At 51.8% G+C, this 19,264-nt stretch overlaps 1 protein-coding gene across 20 annotated transcripts in view; it reads right to left on the minus strand.

The window, feature by feature from the left end:
• Positions 1-19,264, minus strand: part of LOC144784508 (uncharacterized) — a 416,096-nt gene that overhangs the window by 81,807 nt on the left and 315,025 nt on the right. For all 20 annotated transcript variants that reach the window (XR_013601663.1, XR_013601658.1, XR_013601662.1 and 17 more), the window contains one exon: positions 8,139-8,315. The gene's annotated coding sequence lies outside the window, so the exon portion shown is untranslated. The remainder of the gene's footprint in view (positions 1-8,138; positions 8,316-19,264) is intronic.

Here is a 19,264-nt window from a genome sequence, read left to right on the forward strand (position 1 = left end):
TAAAACCATTGATCCTGGCTGGCAAACTCGGGCCCCGGCACCGCATTACACAGCGGAGCGACTGGTTCCCCTTCTGAGCACGGATACCGGCGGTGGCAGAGGCGATAACAGGCGGGAGAGTGTCCGTTTCCTCCTTCGCTGCAGGCCGCCGACTCGGCGGACAAGATGGCGGCGCCGTATTGAGGGTCCGGTGCCTGGCTGCGGAGGTGGCGACCGAGACCGGCGGACTCCCTGAGGGTGTGACGGCCCCACTGCTGGAGACGGAGGGATGACTCCTGCTTCCCTCGGACTACTGCGGTGAGGGGGGTTTCCTTGCAGGCGGGCGCAGGCGGAGACACCTCGGCTGAGCAGATGCGGCTGCCTGACCTTGCCATGGCGGCCCCCACAACATGACGGGCGCCATTTGGAGACCGGCGCGAAATTCTCAACTGCCACCGGCCCTCCAAACCATCAGATAGGGGTCCTTGAGGCCTTAGAACTGCCTTGGGGAGACCCGCTTCCTGACTGACGGGCCGGGGGCCCAGGAGCAGACGGCGGAGAGGCCGGGACCTAACAAGGGGGTCTGAGAGCGTGATCCAGGGCTGCAGCCTGACCGGGACTGATTTTGGTGCCTTCGCGGCCCAGGCGTTTCACTGAAGGTCCCCCTGGAGTGACGCTGCGGGGTGTACCTTGGGCCCTCGTCTTCCCCAGACGCAGTTTTAGCCCCACTGCCGACTGGACCTGCGTGACACCTGGAGGGTGCTGTTTGTGGCCCCTGTGGCGGTGGGTGTGTCTCCCTCCGGTGCCTGCCTGCGGAGAAGGGGGCTTGCCAGAGCGGAGTGAGGGTGAGCTTTTGTGGACTGGTGGCCTGTGACGATGGAGGCGAGGATAACGCACCAGGCTGGGGGATTCATTGGCCGGCGGTCCTAGGTGACAACTCTGCAGGACACCTGCGGCATATGCGGAGGCACTGGTAGTGGGTTGTGGTGCCACTGTGCTGGTGACTGACTGGTGGAGGAAGTTGACGGGTGGTGGGCTGGGCCATCTCTTTTCAAGCGGGACACTTGAGGCACCGCATGAATAATTCCTACATCGGATCAGACAGCTCGGCGTTGTGAAGCTCCTCTGCGAGGTGTCACCGCGCGACATTGGTCCAGCACCCGTTCGGAGCAGCGATTAGGGCTGAGATTTCTGGAGCGGACGGCCGGGTTCAGCAGTGCCCTGCTGGGGTGGAGTGTGACTGTGGGCTCCCTCGACGCTGCTAATTTTGACTGCACCTGACCACTACAATGGGCCGCGTATCGAAAAAGAAGGGCTTTGAGGTGCTAAGCCTGGACGAACCAGACCAGCACACAGAGGACAAGGATGGTTATGCGGTGAGACGGCGACCGGAACGGCCTGGGGACCCTACCCTGGGTGAAATAATGCAGGCCATAGTGGCCTCCCGGGAGTCGCTTGAGCAAAGGATGGACGCCATCGGATCAGATCTCACCCTGTTGAAGGATGATCACCGGAAGCTCAAGGAGAGAGTGACGACCCATGAAACCACCATGAAGGGCATCCCGGAGGAGGTGACAGCCCTGCGTCACTCTCTAAACGAGGTAACTCACAGAGTCAAAGTCCTCGACCTGCGGGCGGAGGACAGCGAAGGGCGTTCCCGGCGCAACAATCTCCATATAGTGGGGGTCCCTGAACGCGAAGAAGGAGCTGATGTGGTCCGGTTTCTGGAGAACTGGTTGCGGTCTGAGGTAGCGCCGGAAGACCTCTCCCCATTTTATGCGCTGGAGCGAGCGCATAGGGTCCTGGCTCGCCCACCAAAACCTGGAGCCCTTCCGCGGCCAATGGTGGCAAGACTCTTGCATTACCAATACCGGGACTTTATCCTGCAGAGGGCACGGGAACAACAGAACTTGCAAATAGGGAACAGTAGGGTGCTGATATTTCCGGACTACACCAGGGAGGTCCAGCGTCAACAGTCCTCCTTTCTAGCTGTCAAGAGAAAGCTGCGTCAGCTCAGTCTCCCTTATGCTATGCTGTTCCCAGCGTGACTGCGGGTGACGGCAGACGAGGAGACCCACTTCTTTCCTTTCCCGCAGGCGGCGTGGGACTGGTTGTAGGGTCGTGGAGGTGCGGCCGTGAGTACCTCGCGGGAGGCTTCCCCTCGAGAATGAGAGGCGACTACTCCGCCGAGGGGGCGGCCCACTTCCCCGATGGTGCCGCAGCATGAGCGAGACAGGGCGGTGACACCCATCAGCCGAGGGGTGGTCAGCCCGGCGGTTACTGATACCGACGTGGAGAAGAGCGGAACAGGGAGCCCGGGATCTGGAAGCGCTCAAGAACTCTCCGACATGGAGCTACAGAATGTCACCCCACAGACAGCTGATGGGATGTTTGGTTGATGGGGCCATTGAGGATATGTGGGGCATTTGCTGCAAGGGTAGTTGCAGGTACTGGTATTGGGGGTCGCTCTGATTTGGGCCAGTAAGGCAGGTGGTGGCGTTCCAAGTCTGCCGAAGTCCTAGCTGGCTATGCAGATTTTTCTCAAGGAAGGGGGGGACCGGGGGGGGGGGGGGGGTTTCTGGGGGCATTGAGCTTGAGCTGCGAGTTACCTCCTAGTTACGGTTATGGATATGAGCAGTTTGATTTGGATGGGAACCTGTTCTTGTGCGTCTGTCCTGGGTCTGGGAGTTGGGGGAAGTTTGAGAGTTGGGTGGGTTGGAGGAGGGTCAGGCATGTCGCTAGGTGGGTTTAGGCAAGCGTATGCATGCGTTGGATCCATGGGCACCTCCATAGGCCTTAAAGTTATGTCTTGGAACATACGGGGGATGCATACCATGTGTCGGCGACACAAAATACACGCTTATTTAATACGCAGGGGAGTACAAATCGCACTACTTCAGGAAACTCACCTGACGAAGGCGGACGGGGTGGCATTACAACGCCGCTGGAGAGGGCAGGTCTTTCACACCTCTTACTCGGCTTATGCAAGGGGGACATTAGTTTGGGTGCGGGCAGGCATTCCATTTCAGTGTGTGAGACAGGTGGTTGATCCAGAGGGAAGGTTTACGGTGGTCACAAGGCGACTGGACGGGCGGGACATTACACTAGGAAGCATATATGCCCCAAATATTGAACAGTCCCCCTTTTTTACACAGCTCTCACAGAAATTGGCGGGGTGTTGACGGGTCCTGTTCTTCTAGGGGGAGACTTTAATTGTGTGACGGATGTAGACCTGGACCGTTCCCACCCACCACTCCCTGACGCCCCTAGTCGCAGACTAGCAGAAGTCAGGCGGGACTAGCAGCCCAGCTGGGGGCTTACAGATTCCTGGAGGGCCCATCACCCCGGGGAGCACGACTACTCTTATTTTTCCGCAGTCCATGAGTTACACGTCAGGCTGGACGCGGTGTTGTGTTCCCCTGATGTCCATATAATGATCACGATGAGTGACTACTTGGCTAGGACGTCTTCTGATCACAACCCCCTACTGGTGACCCGGAACTGGGTTCGAATTAGAATGGCGATTCCTAATTGGAGACTCCGGCCGGAGGTCTTGGAGGATCAGGTCTTCCGAACCACCATAGGTACTGCCATAGAGGACTACTTCCAGAGCAACGTGGGCACTTCTTCCGGTCTGCACAATGAGTGGGATGCATTCAAAGCGGTGATACGCGGGCGGTGCATTGGGGAGGCTGTGGGAGCTCGTAGAACTCTATTGAGTGAGGTGCAGCAGGCAGAACAACGGCTCCGGGAGAAAGAAAGAGACCGGGGCGGGAGGACATTCAGGAGGGGCTATTGAAGGCAAAGGAAGAGCTAGAAACACAGGTGGAGAGGCTAAGGTGTTTCGACTACAGGGCCTACCTGGTGCGGGCGCACGAGGAGCGTGATAAGTCAGGGACACTTCTAGCCTGGCTGGCGAATCCAGCACGCAGGGGCACGCCGATCCTTGAAATATGGGAAGAGGGGGGGACGATCCACTATGGGCAGCAGGCCATTAACGCACAATTCCTGGATTACTATTCCACCCTTTATCGTAGTACATTGGACCCCAGGGAGCTAGAGGAAGGGGATTTTCTTGATATAGGCCTAGATGTAGGTAATTTTATTTTACCACTTCTTAAATACCGAATTTTACCGATTTGGTATTTAAGAAGTGGTAAAATAGAGGAAGGGGGGGGGGGATGTAGGTATTACAGAATCGGTAAATACCGAATCGTTAAGATTCTGTATTTACCGATTCTGTAAATACCGATTCGGTAATGCCCATTGATTCCTATGGGCATTGAAGCCCCTAGGAATCAATGGGCATTACCGAATCGGTATTTACAGATTCTGTAAATACCGATTCCAGCAAGGGTGCAGGGGGTGTAACTTTGACACCCTCTAGCACCCCAAATACAGGCATGTGTGCCATGTGGCACACAGACATGCCCTAAGGGCATGTCTGTCTGGCACATGGCATAGGTGTGCATGCACACATGTGCATGCACACCTGGATTCGGTATTTTACCACCCAATTGGATTGGGTGGTAAAATACTGAATCTGAAAGGCCTGTGGGACTCAGAAGAGTCCCACCTACATCTAGAAGTTACCGATTCGGTAAATTTGGTAAATCGGTAAAATTGGCCCCCTACATCCCAAAAACCCATTTACCGGTCGGTAACGGCCGAAATCGGCCGTATAGAGTTACCTAAGATCGAGGCGACAGAGGCGGAGCACCTGGGTCGACCGGTAGAATTGAACGCGGTCAGGAGAGCTATCAAGCGTATGGCCAAAAATAAAACCCCAGGCACAGACGGACTACCCTCAGAGTTCTACGTCACTTACATCCATGTGCTGGCTCTGCAGCTGGTGTCTCTTTATAACCGTTCAAAGCAGGTGGGCAATTTGCCTGCTTCGACGAGGGAGGCAGTGATCGCACTACTCCTTAAACCGGGTAAACCGGAGTGGGACCGAACCGCGTTTCGACCCCTGGCGATGTTAAATATCGATTATAAGATACTGAGCGGTATTTTGGCCAGTCGCCTGGTGGTGCACATGACAACTCGTGCACGGAGACCAGTCTGGGATCATCCCTATCTGAAACACGGCCATGAACATTCGGTGGCTTTGTCAGTTACTACATGAAGCGGGTGCAGGAGACAATGAGGCATGTGTACTATCCATAGACATCGAAAAGGCCTTCGATAGTCTAGAGTGGCCATACCTGTTTCGAGTTCTGAGGGCCTTTGGCTTAGGTGAGGGGTTCGTGGCATGGATAAAGATTCTCTACTCCCGCTCGACGGCCAGGGTTCAGACGGGGGGTGCAATCTCGGTTGCTTGTGACCTGGGCAGGGGGACGAGACAGGGCTGCCCGCTGTCTCCCCTCCTGTTCGCCCTGGCAATGGAGCCGATGGCGATCCGTGCACGGACACGGGGACATTATAGGGGTCCAGAGGGGATGGGTCAGATGCACTATATTGCCCTATACGCCCACAATTTATTGATGTTCCTCACCAATACTACTGATGAGCTCCAGGGAGCCCGGGATTTGCTGGAGAGACTGGGGCGGGTTGCAGGGCTCAAAGTTAATTGGGCCAAGACATGTCTGTTCCCGATGCGTGGGGAGCGTGGTGATCCTCCCGAGGGGGTCGATGTGCGATGGGAGGGTAGTTGTTTACCGTATCTGGGGGTTAGAATTTACCATGAGGCAACAGATTTATTTGAGGGTAACATAGGGGGGGCCCTGCGTACCACCAAGAGTAACCTTGACTTCTGGGCTTCTCTGCCTTTGTCGGTTGCGGGACGTGTGGCATTACTAAAAATGATAACGCTCCCCCGTTTACTTTATTATTTTGTTACCCTGCCGCTTTGGATACCTGGAAAGTGCTTCGCCCAACTCAACTCCATGGTTTCGAGCTTCTTGTGGGGAACGGGAAGACGGAGAGTGGCTCTGCCTACCATGATGCGCCCAAGACGGGAAGGGGGATTTGCAGCGCCTGATTTTGTGGCTTATTACAAAGCGGCCCAGTTCCAATGGTTCACTCAACGGTTGGCAGGGGAGCTGGGAATGGAGGTAGACCAGAGAGGCAGGGACCTAGGGCTTCGCCACTTGATTCGGATTTTGTTACAGCTTCCGGTCCGTGAAAGGGAGGTGTCCAGGGAGCTCCGGGTCTTGAGGCAATGTTGGTATAGGGCTCTGCGACGCAATAAAGGGAGCCCGGCATATGCCCCAGAGATTCCGGTGTGGTTCTGCATGGAGCTCCCCCACGGAGAGGACTGGCAGCGGCTACATGATTGGGAGGAGCAGGGGATCTCCTCCATTGGAGATCTACACGAAGATGGTACACTTCTACCATTTCAAGATCTCATGCAGAGGCACGAACTGCCTGTTCAGGACTTTCTCTTACACAACGGCGTGACGGCCGCTGTGCGCAAACCCTGGAAAAAAGGGCTGGAGGAACCACGGGTGTTCCTCCTTTATCAATATGTGGTCACCTCCGCAGGTAGGATCAAGGCGGTGACGTGTTTATATCGGAGGCTGATGCAGGGCTTGAGGACTCCTCTAGAGGAACTGCGTGCTAAGTGGGAGACTGACCTGGGAATGCCTATAGAGGATAAACCCTGGGAAATGCTAATGGAACGGGCCTGGAAGTGTCCCCGAAACGCGAGATTCCAACTCATCCAATTCTATGTGTTTCATCAGGCGTATCTCACTCCTCACAAAATTAATGAGTTCTTTGGCTCCCACGGCACCTGCCCACGATGCAGACTGGAAGGGGCAGCATTCATGCACATGTTCTGGGATTGTCCATTGCTTCAGGGATATTGGGGAGAGGTACTGGACAAATTGACAGAGGTGACGGAGAGGGACTAGCAGCATACTCCAGGGGTATGCCTGTTACACTGGTTTCCCCACACTTCCCGCAACAAAATCACCAGTAGGTTCCTGGACTTGGGGTTAGTCCTAGCCAAGCGTGAAATCACTAGCCATTGGAAGGCGGTCACGGCCCCTAGCGCTGTGCGCTGGCTACGAGAATTTATAAAGTGGGCGTACTGCGAGGGGACACTCCGGCTCCAACTAGCTCGGAGGACTGACAATGACAAATTGTGGGACTCGGTGAGATCCTGGGTGGGGATGGTAGATCTGCTCAAAAACCCGACTGACGATGACTGATCTTTCCGGCTATGAGCGCCCTCTTTACTACATGAGACCGCAGCAGCAGGTAGTGAGGTGAGAGGATAGGTGGGGAGATAGAGGAGGTGGATGTATCCTCTCAGAAGAGATGTGGGCTATTGTCATAGAACTCGAATGGAGTGTGCGGAACACATAATGAGCAATAAGTATGCTGTTAGGGAAAGCAACATGTCTGGGGGGAGGTGGGGTCAGGAGGGGGAGGGTCCGGGGGGTGGGGGGGGAGAGTTGATTTGAGGGGGGTTCGGTATTCTTTGTTCTTTGCCCTGAAGAATAGATGCTGACAGTGCTTGCATAAGCAAGGAGCAACACGATTCAGCCCTGCAGGCCTATACCTCAGGTCAACTGGGATATGACTCTTGCTATAGGAAAGACCTCACTCCTCGCGTTGAACAGACTGACGGACTAAACACGTTTAAGCGAGGTGAGGCAAAGTCATGCTGTGGGCAAAACTATCAGACAAGTGTTGCAAGGTCACTGTATTGTGTATGAATCTGTATGAGAAGTATATGAGCATCTTATGAAAACGTAATAAAGTCTGTTTTGAAAAAAAGGGATTGTGGAAAGGGTGCTTGGTGAATGAGAAACTGTCAATACATATAACACAGATTAAAGTAATAGAAAGTGTGAACCAAATGGGCAAGGGCCACAGAAAGGGCGCTGATTCGGGAGGAGGCCAGAGGGATGAGGATCCGCCCTATAGTGGATCTGTGGACCGAGGTGGTGACAGCGTGGGAACACCCAGGGTAAGGCTCTGGAAATGAACCAGACACAGGTTCTTGATTAAACCTGATTGAGTATTAATTTGACTTTTCCTCTATGACAATGTACATGCTATAATCTTAAAATACTATCTTAGGGTTCTTTAAAATGTATTGATGACTTTATTTTGAGTTTTACTATATCACTAGAACCTCTTTTTGTCATTATGAGATAGCATTATAGCTTAAATATAGTGTCCACTATCTCTAAATAGATACGTACCTAAGGATTTAGAAGCTGTTGATTTCAGTGTGAGATATTCAGAACCACCTGGAAAAATCACTCTATTGCTAGTACTTTTTTGCTAGAATTAATAAATGAGCCATCCAAGCAATGGGTTTGCATTATACGATCTGGGTCCAAGCCAATCTCAGATGTGGTGTCTTCAGTCATATAATTCTGGAATAAAAAATAATAGAGAAACAGAAAACACTACTTTATTGCTTTGGAGTAGAGTGAATAATGATAATTGCATTTCATCAGTTATGCAAAAAATGTACCCAGGTACTGCTGTGGTATTTTTACTAAAGAACATTTAAATTATTAACTACTATGAAACAGTAGGTGAGTAATCATCTACGCTTTGTACCTATAGACAGTATAGTAACATATACTGCAGGGATCTGTCTTGATTAACACCCCATTCACTGGCACAGATCCTTGTCGGTCTACTTTACCTTTAATCCTTGGGTAGTGAAAAAATGAGTATACTGAGTTTGGTAACCAACAGAAATCTACGTTAGCCCCAAGAAATCTACAGGTGGATGTGCACTTTACAAACACACACGTTATGTAATTCCCAAACTACCATGGGTTGGTGCCAGGGAATGAATGGCAGCTTAATGCACAAGTTACTTACTGGTGTAACGATATATCTGTAGAGACACTAGTTAGCGATAGATTCCTTACCTTAAAATACGTTACAAAAGGGGGGTGGGGTCGCACACTACTCACACACCGGCGGTATCGCCCCTAAGGACTCTGGTTAAAGTAGTTACGTGTTCCGCGATGCATCATCTTTCGATCTTCTGCTATCTTCGCCATCCCTGGACACGTGTTTCGGGGTATCACCCCTCGTCAGCAGGGATAGGCCGTGTTTTGGGGTTGCCGATGGCTGCCAAATATCTACCAGGTTTAGTACCACTCTGGCGCGTAGGTGCGGGGTCCCACCCCCAATTGTAATGTTAAAGCTCCCTCAAGCAGTTGGCTGACGAGCCTGGGACCCCGCACCTACGCACCTGAGTGGTACTAAACCTGGCAGATATTTAGCAGCCACCGGCAACCCCAGAACACGGCCTATCCCTGCTGACGAGGGGTGATACCCCGAAATACGTGTCCACGGATGGCGAAGACAGCGAAGATAGCAGAGAATCGAAAGAAGATGCATCGCGGAACACGTAACTACATTTACCACAGTCCTTAGGGGCGATACCGCTGGTGTGTGAGTAGTGTGCGACCCCACCCCCAATTGTAATATTAAAGCTCCCTCGAGCAGTTGGCTGACGAGCCTGGGACCCCGCACCTACGCGCCTGAGTGGTACTAAACCTGGCAGATATTTGGCAGCCACCGGCAACCCCAGAACACGGCCTATCCCTGCTGACGAGGGGTGATACCCTGAAACACGTGTCCAGGGGTGGCGAAGACAGCGAAGATAGCAGAGAATCGAAAGAAGATGCATCGCGGAACACGTAACTACATTTACCACAGTCCTTAGGGGCGATACCGCTGGTGTGTGAGTAGTGTGCGACCCCACCCCCAATTGTAATGTTAAAGCTCCCTCGAGCAGTTGGCTGACGAGCCTGGGACCCCGCACCTACGCGCCTGAGTGGTACTAAACCTGGCAGATATTTGGCAGCCGCCGGCAACCCCAGAACACGGCCTATCCCTGCTGACGAGGGGTGATACCCCGAGACACGTGTCCAGGGATGGCGAAGACAGCGAAGATAGCAGAGAATCGAAAAAAGATGCATCGCGGAACACATAACTACATTTACCACAGTCCTTAGGGGCGATACCGCTGGTGTGTGAGTAGTGTGCGACCCCACCCCCAATTGTAACCTTAATATACGTCACACTGGATCCGGAAAGTTTTTCTGCTCAGCAGTAACTCTGCGTGCCAGTAGGTGGCGTCCTGCGGCTCCGCGTCCGTCACTGGCATCGTAGGCGCCGAGATGACGTTACGGTGAGTACTTAGGCGCCACCCATGCACGCTGACGCCAGTTCTGTACACGTTTTTTGTTTCTCCCCATCTCCCTGTCTCGCACATCCCCCCTCATGAAATTTCTGTAACTCTGCTTTTTTCCTTGTCTCCTATGTTTTGATTGCGCTTGAACAAATGTAACCTGTTTGCCTGTAACTCTGATCCTCGTGTAAAGGGCTCTCATACCTCCGGGTCTAGCCAGCGCTATATAAAACTCAAATAAATAAAAACAAAATAAATAAAAACTATTCCGCGCCGAACTCAGAGCCATACAAGATACTAACAATTGGTGCATAAAACTAGGGCCCTAAAAGGGATGACCTTAACCCTAGTAATCAGTTCGCAGAACGGGGACGATGGGCGGGGCGGTAAGGAATCTATCACTAACTAATGTCACTTACAGCTATATCGTTACACAAATAAGTATCTTGAGCATCTGAAAGAGGAACGTTAGTGATAGATTCCTTACCTTAGAATAGATACCCCAGAAATACCAACCCCGGTGGTGGGTCTGCGAACAGGATTACACTAGAAACCACCCCGCCCTGCCTTGTTTGTTGCAATACCACATGGCGGTGGTGTTGTCCGTGAACACCTGCACTACACTTCCCCGGACAGAGGGAAGGAATGCCTTCAGTGCAAGCCGGATCGCCTGCAGCTCCAGAAGGTTGATATGGAGCCGGGACTCCGCCGGAGACCAGAGGCCTCTGATCTCCGCCTCTCCCATGTGGCCTCTCCATCCCAGGAGTGACGCATCTGTCACCACTGTGTGCTCCGGTTGGGGAAGGGAGAGGGATCTGCCAGTGACCGAATCGCGATTTGTGAGCCACCACTGCAATTGTCGCACAGCGCCCTCCGAGATCTGTACGTGATCCGCCAGGTTGCCCTGTTGCTGTACCCACTGGAACTTCGGGTCCCACTGCAGAGCGCGCATATGCCACCTTGCATGTGTCACCAGCAGGATGCAGGAGGCCATCAGGCCCAGAAGCCGGAGGGTCATCCTGACTGAAACCCGGGATAGAGGCTGAAAGAGTGGAATCATAGCCTGAATATCCCGGACTCGCTGCTCGGGAAGATAAACCCGAAACAGTGTCGCATCCAGAACTGCTCCGATGAAAGGGAGCTTCTGAGAGGGGCTCAGGTGCGACTTCGGAACGTCGATGGAGAACCCCAGCAAATGCAGGAGGTCGGCCGTAGTCTGGAGGTGGGAGACGACTGCCTGGGGCAAGCCTGCCTTCAACAGCCAGTCGTAGAGGTAGGGGAAGACTGACACCCCTGACGTGCGCAGATGAGCTGCGACCACCGCCATCACCTTCGTGAACACCCGAGAGGCACTGGGAAGGCCGAAGGGGAGCACAGCAAACTGAAAATGCTCCTGGCCTACCGTGAACCGCAGGTAGAGCCGGTGGGCCCGCAGGACGGGGATGTGCAAATAAGCGTCATGCAAGTTCAACGCCGCCATCCAGTCTCCACGGCAGTCAGGACCTGAGCCAGAGCCAGCATCTTGAACTTCTCCTTCCGGAGGAAGCGAATTACGTCCCGGAGGTCCAAGATGGGGCACAGGCCCCCTTGTCCTTCTTGGGGACCAGGAAGTAGTGGGAATAACAACCGTTTCCTACTTCCTGACCGGGAACGCGCTCTAAGGCCCCCTTGGCCAGGAGGGCCGTAACTTCCTTACGGAGAAGAGTCAAATGATCCCCCGACAGCCGGTGGAACCGAGGTGGCATGGCTGGGTGGGGTGGGGGGTGGGGGGGGGACGGGGACAGAAACCGTGGCAGATTATCTGCAGCACCCACTTGTCCGAGGTAATTTCGTGCCAGTGGCGGAGGTGGTGTCGTGCCCTGCCACCCACCGGCGTGGGGTGCTCCCTGAAGCTCGGATTAGGAAGGCTTACAGGCGGAAGCAACGGGGGTGGAAGTTGACTGACCCGCTCGCTGGTTACCAGACCCGCCCCTGCGGAAACCACAGGCTTAGTGGAGGAGTGTGCTTGGGTGTTCTTACCTTGTCCACGAAAGCAACAAAACCCAGACGTTGCAGGGCTCTTCGTGGAAAGACCCAAAAACTTGACCGTGGCCCGCAAGTCTTTAAAGCGCTCCAGGGCATTGTCAGCCTTGTCACCAAAGAGGCGGGAGCCATCAAAGGGCATATCCATGATCGAGCTCTGGACATCATTCTGTACATAGTTATTTTAGAATTCTGCATATAAATATTGCAATCACTGTGACTAAACATAACAGTAGAAAAAATGTGCATTTGTAATTAAAACAAAAGGACGGAGGGATGCAAAGAGGGCTCACCATTATTGGATAATGTTCCTCAGCACCGCTTCTCCCACTGCCACATCTGTCTCTGCGGCTGCTTCCAAGCAATAGTGCCTGGTGAAGGTCTGCGTAGAACTCCAGGTCGCTGCCCTGCAGATTTCCTGGATCGGCACTCCTGCAAATAACGCAGTGGAGGTGGACACTGCTCTCGTTGAATGAGCACGAACTCATGGGTTCAGAGGTTTCCCAGCAGCTTGGTGACAATGTACTATAGCACTGGAAATCCATCTGGCAATCCCACGTTTCGATAAAGGGAAGACCTTCCTGGGTCCGCTGAAAGCGACAAAAAGCTGTGAAGACTTGCAAAAGCATTTTCTTGCAAATAGAATTTGAGACATCGCTGTACGGCCAGCGAATGTAGAACCCTTTCCGCTGCTGTTGTTGGTTATGGAAAGAAACGTTTTAAAACTAATGGCTCATTGAAATGAAAGTCAGTTGGTACTTTTGGGATACATTTCGGATTAGTTCTGAGAATCATCCTGTCCTCTTTAAATTGCAGAAAAGGGTCTTGAACTGTGAAAGCCTGTATTTCGCCCACTCTTCTGGCCGAAGTTAAAGCGATGAGAAGGGCCACCTTCCATGAAAGGAATTTGAGATCTGCCCTATGTATAGGTACGAAGGGCTGTTTCATTAATTGTGAAAGGACTATGTTCAAACGCCAAAGAGGTGGAGGCGGCTTTATTGGAGAAAAAAACTCTGAATAATCCCTTCATGAATTGTTTAACAATTCTTGCCGACCATAAGGATAGCCCCGACGCAGTTCTTCTGTAGCGTGATATTTCAGCTAAATGTACCTTTATAGATGCGTGAGCCAAACCTGACTTAGCTGAAAGCAAGATGTATGGAATCATCTCATGAGGTGCCGAATGCAAAGGATGAACGTTACTTCTTTGACACCAGAGACAAAATCTCTTCCCCTTTATTCTGTAGGTTTTGTTCGTACTATCCGCCCTGGCCTTGGAGAGGATATTTTTACATTCGTGTGAGATGTTTAGATGCTGAAATTTACAGTGCTCAGGAGATAGGCCGCTAAGCGCAAGGATCTCGGGTCCGGATGGAGCACTTGTCCCTGGGACATCGTCAGAAGCGATGATATTGGTTGGAGGTGAATCGGATGGACCTCCGAAAGAAGCAGAAGCTCCGTCAACCAGTGTTGTCTGGGCCACCATGGGGCTATTAGGATTAGTCTGCACAGTTCTTTCTTGATCTTTACAAGCACTCGCCGCAACAGGGGAATTGGAGGAAAGGCGTAGGCAAAGACGCCTGACCATGCCCTCAAAAACGCATTCCCCCAAGATCCCCGTTGGGGAAGCTACCTTGCGAAGAACCAGCATTTCCTGTTCTCCTCTGTTGCGAAGAGGTCTACTGTCGGTTCTCCCCATCTTTGTAAAATGTTGTTCAGGACTCCTTGATCCAACTGCCACTCGTGGCAGGACGATTTGAGCCTGCTGAGAGTATCCGCCTAGATGTTTTGATCCCCTGGAAGATGTTCTGCTATCATGGATATCCTGTGTCGCAGAGCCCATTCCCATATGTCCTGGGCTTCCTGCGAGAGGGAGAGTGATCTTGTTCCTCCCTGCTTGTTTAAGTAGTGCATTGCAGTTGTGTTGTCCATTCTTATCAACACAGATGATCCTCTTATCCTTAGCAGGAAAGCTAGCAATGCGAAGCGGACCGCTCTGAGTTCCAGTAAGTTTATGTGCAGTTGCTGCTCGTGCAACTTCCAGCGACCGCTGACTTGAAGATCTTGAAGGGACGCTCCCCATCCTTCTAGGGACACATCTGTTGTCACTATCAATGGAGCTGGAATTGTGAGGAATAAAAGACCCTGCGAGACATTTCATTTATGGGTCCACCATGTTGCTGCCTGCACCATGACCGGCGTAACTTAGATAACATCCTCGAAGGATCCCTCTGCTTGACGCCATTGCAGATCCAGTTGCTCTTGCAACGGACGCATTCTTAACCTGCAGTGAGGCACAAGGGGGATACAAGATGACATTGTCCCCAGTAATTATTTGTACTTGCGTATTGAAAGATACTTTCTTCTTGTAAAATCTTGGAAAAGAGAAACAATCTTCAGCTGTCTTTCTTTGGAGGGGAACGCCTTCTTTCTATCTGTATCCAGTATTGCCCCAAAAAAAGTGATGGTTTTCGTTGGCTGAAGGGAAGACTTTTCTTCGTGTAGAGTCAGACCTAGACTGGCAAACAACTGCACGCAAGCCTCTGTTGATGCTCGGGTTAACGCTGCTGATGGCGCTATGATCAGCCAGTCGTCGAGGTAGGGAAATACTTGGTGTTTCGGTCTTCTTAGAACCGCAGCCACTGGAGCCAGGCATTTTGTAAAAATTCTTGGGGCTGTTTCAGGCCAAAAGGCAGTACCTTGAATTGGTAATGTTCTCCGGCTACCATGAACCGAAGGTACTGCCTGTGTGAAGGATGGATGGGGATATAAAAATACGCATCCTGTAGGTCTAGTGTGGTCATATGATCTCCTGGGTTCAACAGTAGAAGGATGTTCTGTAGAGAAACCATCCTGAAAGATTTCTTTTTGAGATAGGTGTTTAGGAATCTGAGGTCCAGAATCGGCCTCCATTGAAGGATGTTTTTCTTGACGAGAAAAAAGCAGGAGTAAAACCCCTTTCCCCTCTGGGAGTTTGGTACCAGTTCTATTGCTCCCTTTCGGAGCATTGCACAAAAATCCTCTCACATTTGCTGTAAATGCCTGCATTTCTGATGTATTGGCGGTGTACGAGGGGGTTTGTATAGAAATTCTAGAGTGTGGCCGAATTGAAAAATGTTTGGGACCTATTAGTCCGTAGTTATCTGTTGCCAATTTTGAAAATAATGAGCAATCTTTCCACCCAGGGGAACATGTAATCGCAGTAGAGTGGGTGTAGCCGGAACTTGAAGGTTGTCATTGTTGTCGGGTGTTGTCTTTCCCCTGACGACCTCCTTTGCCTCTTGGAGTTGATTTCGTATAACCTCCTGATTCTCGCTGTGTAAACTGCTGACGATAGGGTTGAGATGAGGTGGAGTAAGAGGAATATCTCCCCTGCTGATATCCTCCTCTGTGAGACATTTGACTCCTACCCTTAGATCCCCGAAAAGGAACCTTCCTGAATTGTAGGGTTCCTAATGCCTTAGCAGTATCAGTATCTTTTTTGATACTCTGTAGTGTGTCATCTATATATTTGCCAAAAAAATCTTCACCGTTGAAAGGAAGGTCCAAGATCTTATTCTAGGCCTCCGGTCTAAAAGCCGTTGCTCTCAACCACCCTTGTCTGCGCAGTACCGATGCTCCTCCCAGACACCCGCATGCTGTAGAAGGTATATCCATAGCATAATCTATGACTTCTGCAGAAGTCCTCTCCCCCTCCTGTAGAATTTTCCTGGCCTCTTGTCTATCCGCCTCTGACACATGGTCAATATATGGCGAAAGGTCGCACCACATTTGCCTGTCGTATCTTCCCAGAATGGCCAGGGCATTTGCAGCCTTTACTAGTAGAGCCGACATAGAGGAAAATCTTTATCCCGCGTTGTCCAGCCTTCTACCTTCTCTGTCTGGGGGTGCCGTAAATGAGCTGGCAGATTCTGTTGCGCCGCTTATGTAATAACCGAGTCCGGTTTGGGATGACCCAAAAGACAAGCTGGAGCATCTGCAGGCGCTTTATATTTTTTGTCCAGTCTGGCGAGCACCGGAGTCACTGTAGCTCGTGTTTCCATGACCTTTAGGCCTTCCTCCCAGATATGACTCACAATCGGCAAGGACCTAACAGACCTACGATAGGGTTCCTTGAAGTCATATAAGAAACATTCAGCTTTATCCTCTACCATAGTAAGTGCAAATCTTTTAGTGGCCCTCTCCATGAGGTTATGAAACCCACCAATGTCCTCTGGTGGAGAATCCACAGGTTTCGGTGCAGGAGACGAAGGTGACGGAATGAGATAGTCGTCCCACTCTCTGCTAGGGTCCGTAATCTCTCCTTCATGGTCATCATCTGTGGTATCTTGACCTTGCTGAGATCTTGGTGGTGGAGATTTAGGAAGAGGCTCTGGCAAGACCTCTCGCCTACGCACTGGTGTACCTGGTACAGAGCGTGGTTGAGGCGTAACCTCGGGCATTTCTTTAGAAGTCTGAGGTACAGGATATCTTCTCTTATAATCTTCTAGCATGAATTGTAGATCCTTCCATAAAGAAGATGGCACACTTGTCATTTCTTCGTGGTGTTGTTGCTGTTGTTGGGGATGATCCTGAAATCCTTCATACTCATCCTGTGAGTCCTCCTCTTGGGATTTCACCCGTAACTGAGATGGGATACTAGAATATCCAAAAGGACCATCATCATCTGCGTCCTCCGAATCCTCTTCCTCCAGAAGGTGAGAAGAAACCAGCACCATGAAACTCAAGGGTGTACGTGCGCTGTATGAGCATCTATTAACATAACCAATGGAGACACCTTACTTGGAGATGTAATCTCAGGTGTGATTGTTCTTTTCCAAGCAAAAAAAACGCTTTTCTGGGGTTTTACCCCTCGTCGACGAGATCGTCGTCGACGCTATCGTGGACGTTGTCGTCACTGTCGTTGTTGTCGTCGACGGTCCCGTGGTCACTGCCGTCGACGGTCGACGATATGATTGTAGCCATGGTCGTTGTCAGCTCCGTCGTCGTCGAAGGGCTTGTCTTCAACGGTGGAATTGTCGACGGCGATAAAGCCTCAGAAACAGTCTTTACCTCAGGTTTCGTCGACGCCGAAGCCATTTTCATCGACCGTGATGCCATTTTCCTCGACGACGTTCCCATCGACGATGTACATTTTTTCTCCTTCTCCTCAGAAGGTGTGGAGGATGGCTTTTTGATAGTAATCTTGACCCTTGGAGGCTATTTGGAGGCTCTGAGGTAGTTTTCTTTATATGTTTCACCTCTGAAGCAAGACCCTTCTTCTCCTAAATTTTCCCTGAAGGACATTTTGAGGGACTGCGCCCTGAAGTGGTCTTTTTAGGGGTCTTCTCAGGTCTCTCACCTGAGGTAGGAGTCTGAGATCTGTTCCTTTTTTGAGATCTCCTAGACGAAGATGACTCCTCCTCACTATCACTTGAGAGGATCTCCTTTCTGGCTTTCACCTTCTGAAGCCAAAGTAATAGCCTTGCCTCACGATCCCGCAAGGTTTTGTTGGAAAAGTTACGACATACCTTACATTCCTTAGCCTGATGGTCTGGATAAAGACAGTAAATGCAGTCTGTATGAGGGTCGTCTGTATAGAGCCTTTCCTTAGAGCAGGTGGCACAAACTCTAAACAAACCTTTTTTCTCCTTGTCAGCCATGGTATTCAAATAAACCAATCTGGAAGATGATACAATCTCAAATCCCAGTCAAAGTGAGTAGGAATGAAGAGTTTGAGCAGAGCTCAAGGGAGACTCACTAGCACAACGTGGGGTAGAAAATCTGAGGAGCAGAAGGTTCTCTCAGGCGGGTTCTAAAGGGTGAGGAGCTCTGATTGGTTCAGGGGAAAGTTTGGTCTCTTTTACATAACTAGGGTTATGGGTTGCAAAAGGGAAATGGGCCTAGGCCTCTTTTCAGTTTGCTTTACTACTAAGCATTGATTTTTTATATACCGGAGACTCCTGTCTCGACGACGGGCAATGATTCAGGCATGTGAATCTATGAAAGCTCCAATACTAGAGTAAGTGCAGATTTAAAAACTAATTTTGTACGGTCCGTATTTCTTTAACATTGAGATTGGGTGAAAAGGGACATAAGTTCCCAGTGTTGATTAAGTCAAGATATTAATTTATATTAGATTTATTTTAATAGGACTTTTAATCAATAATACCTTAAAATAGCACTTTACGCCAGTAGGGTATTTGCAAGATCTGGAGGCTGATAGCGATGGCTGTGTTCTAGAGACATACAATGCTTCATGTGGGGCGTGGCTTGAACGCCGATGTAAGCACCAGCTGGCTCCGGAGCTCCCCCGCGGCTGCCCTCTAAAACCATTGATCCTGGCTGGCAAACTCGGGCCCCGGCACCGCATTACACAGCGGAGCGACTGGTGCCCCTTCTGAGCACGGATACCGGCGGTGGCAGAGGCGATAGCAGGCGGGAGAGTGTCCGTTCCCTCCTTTGCTGCAGGCCGCCGACTCGGCGGACAAGATGGCGGCGCCGTATTGAGGGTCCGGTGCCTGGCTGCGGAGGTGGCGACCGAGACCGGCGGACTCCCTGAGGGTGCGACGGCCCCACTGCTGGAGACGGAGGGCTGACTCCTGGCTTCCCTCGGACTACTGCGGTGAGGGGGCTTTCCTTGCGGGCGGGCGCAGGCGGAGACACCTCGGCTGAGCAGATGCGGCTGCCTGACCTTGCCATGGTGGCCCCCGCGACATGACGGGCGCCATTTGGAGACCGGCGCGAAATGCTCAACTGCCACCGGCCCTCCAAACCATCAGATAGGGGTCCTTGAGGCCTTAGAACTGCCTTAGGGAGACCCGCTTCCTGACTGACAGGCCGGGGGCCCAGGAGCAGACGGCGGAGAGGCCCGGACCTAACAAAGGGGTCTGAGAGCGTGATCCAGGGCTGCAGCCTGACCGGGGCTGATTTTGGTGCCTTCGCGGCCCAGGCATTTTACTGAAGGTCCCCCTGGAGTGACGCTGCGGGGTGTACCTTGGGCCCTCGTCTTCCCCAGACGCAGTTTTGGCCCCACTGCCGACTGGACCTGCGAGACTCCTGGGGGGTGCTGTTTGTGGCCCCTGTGGCGGTGGGTGTGACTCCCCCCGGTGCCTGCCTGCGGAGGGTGGGTGAGCTTTTGTGGACTGGTGGCCTGTGACGATG

The sequence above is a fragment of the Lissotriton helveticus genome, chromosome 10 (genome assembly GCF_964261635.1).
Source record: "Lissotriton helveticus chromosome 10, aLisHel1.1, whole genome shotgun sequence".
In the NCBI taxonomy this organism is placed as follows: domain Eukaryota; kingdom Metazoa; phylum Chordata; class Amphibia; order Caudata; family Salamandridae; genus Lissotriton; species Lissotriton helveticus.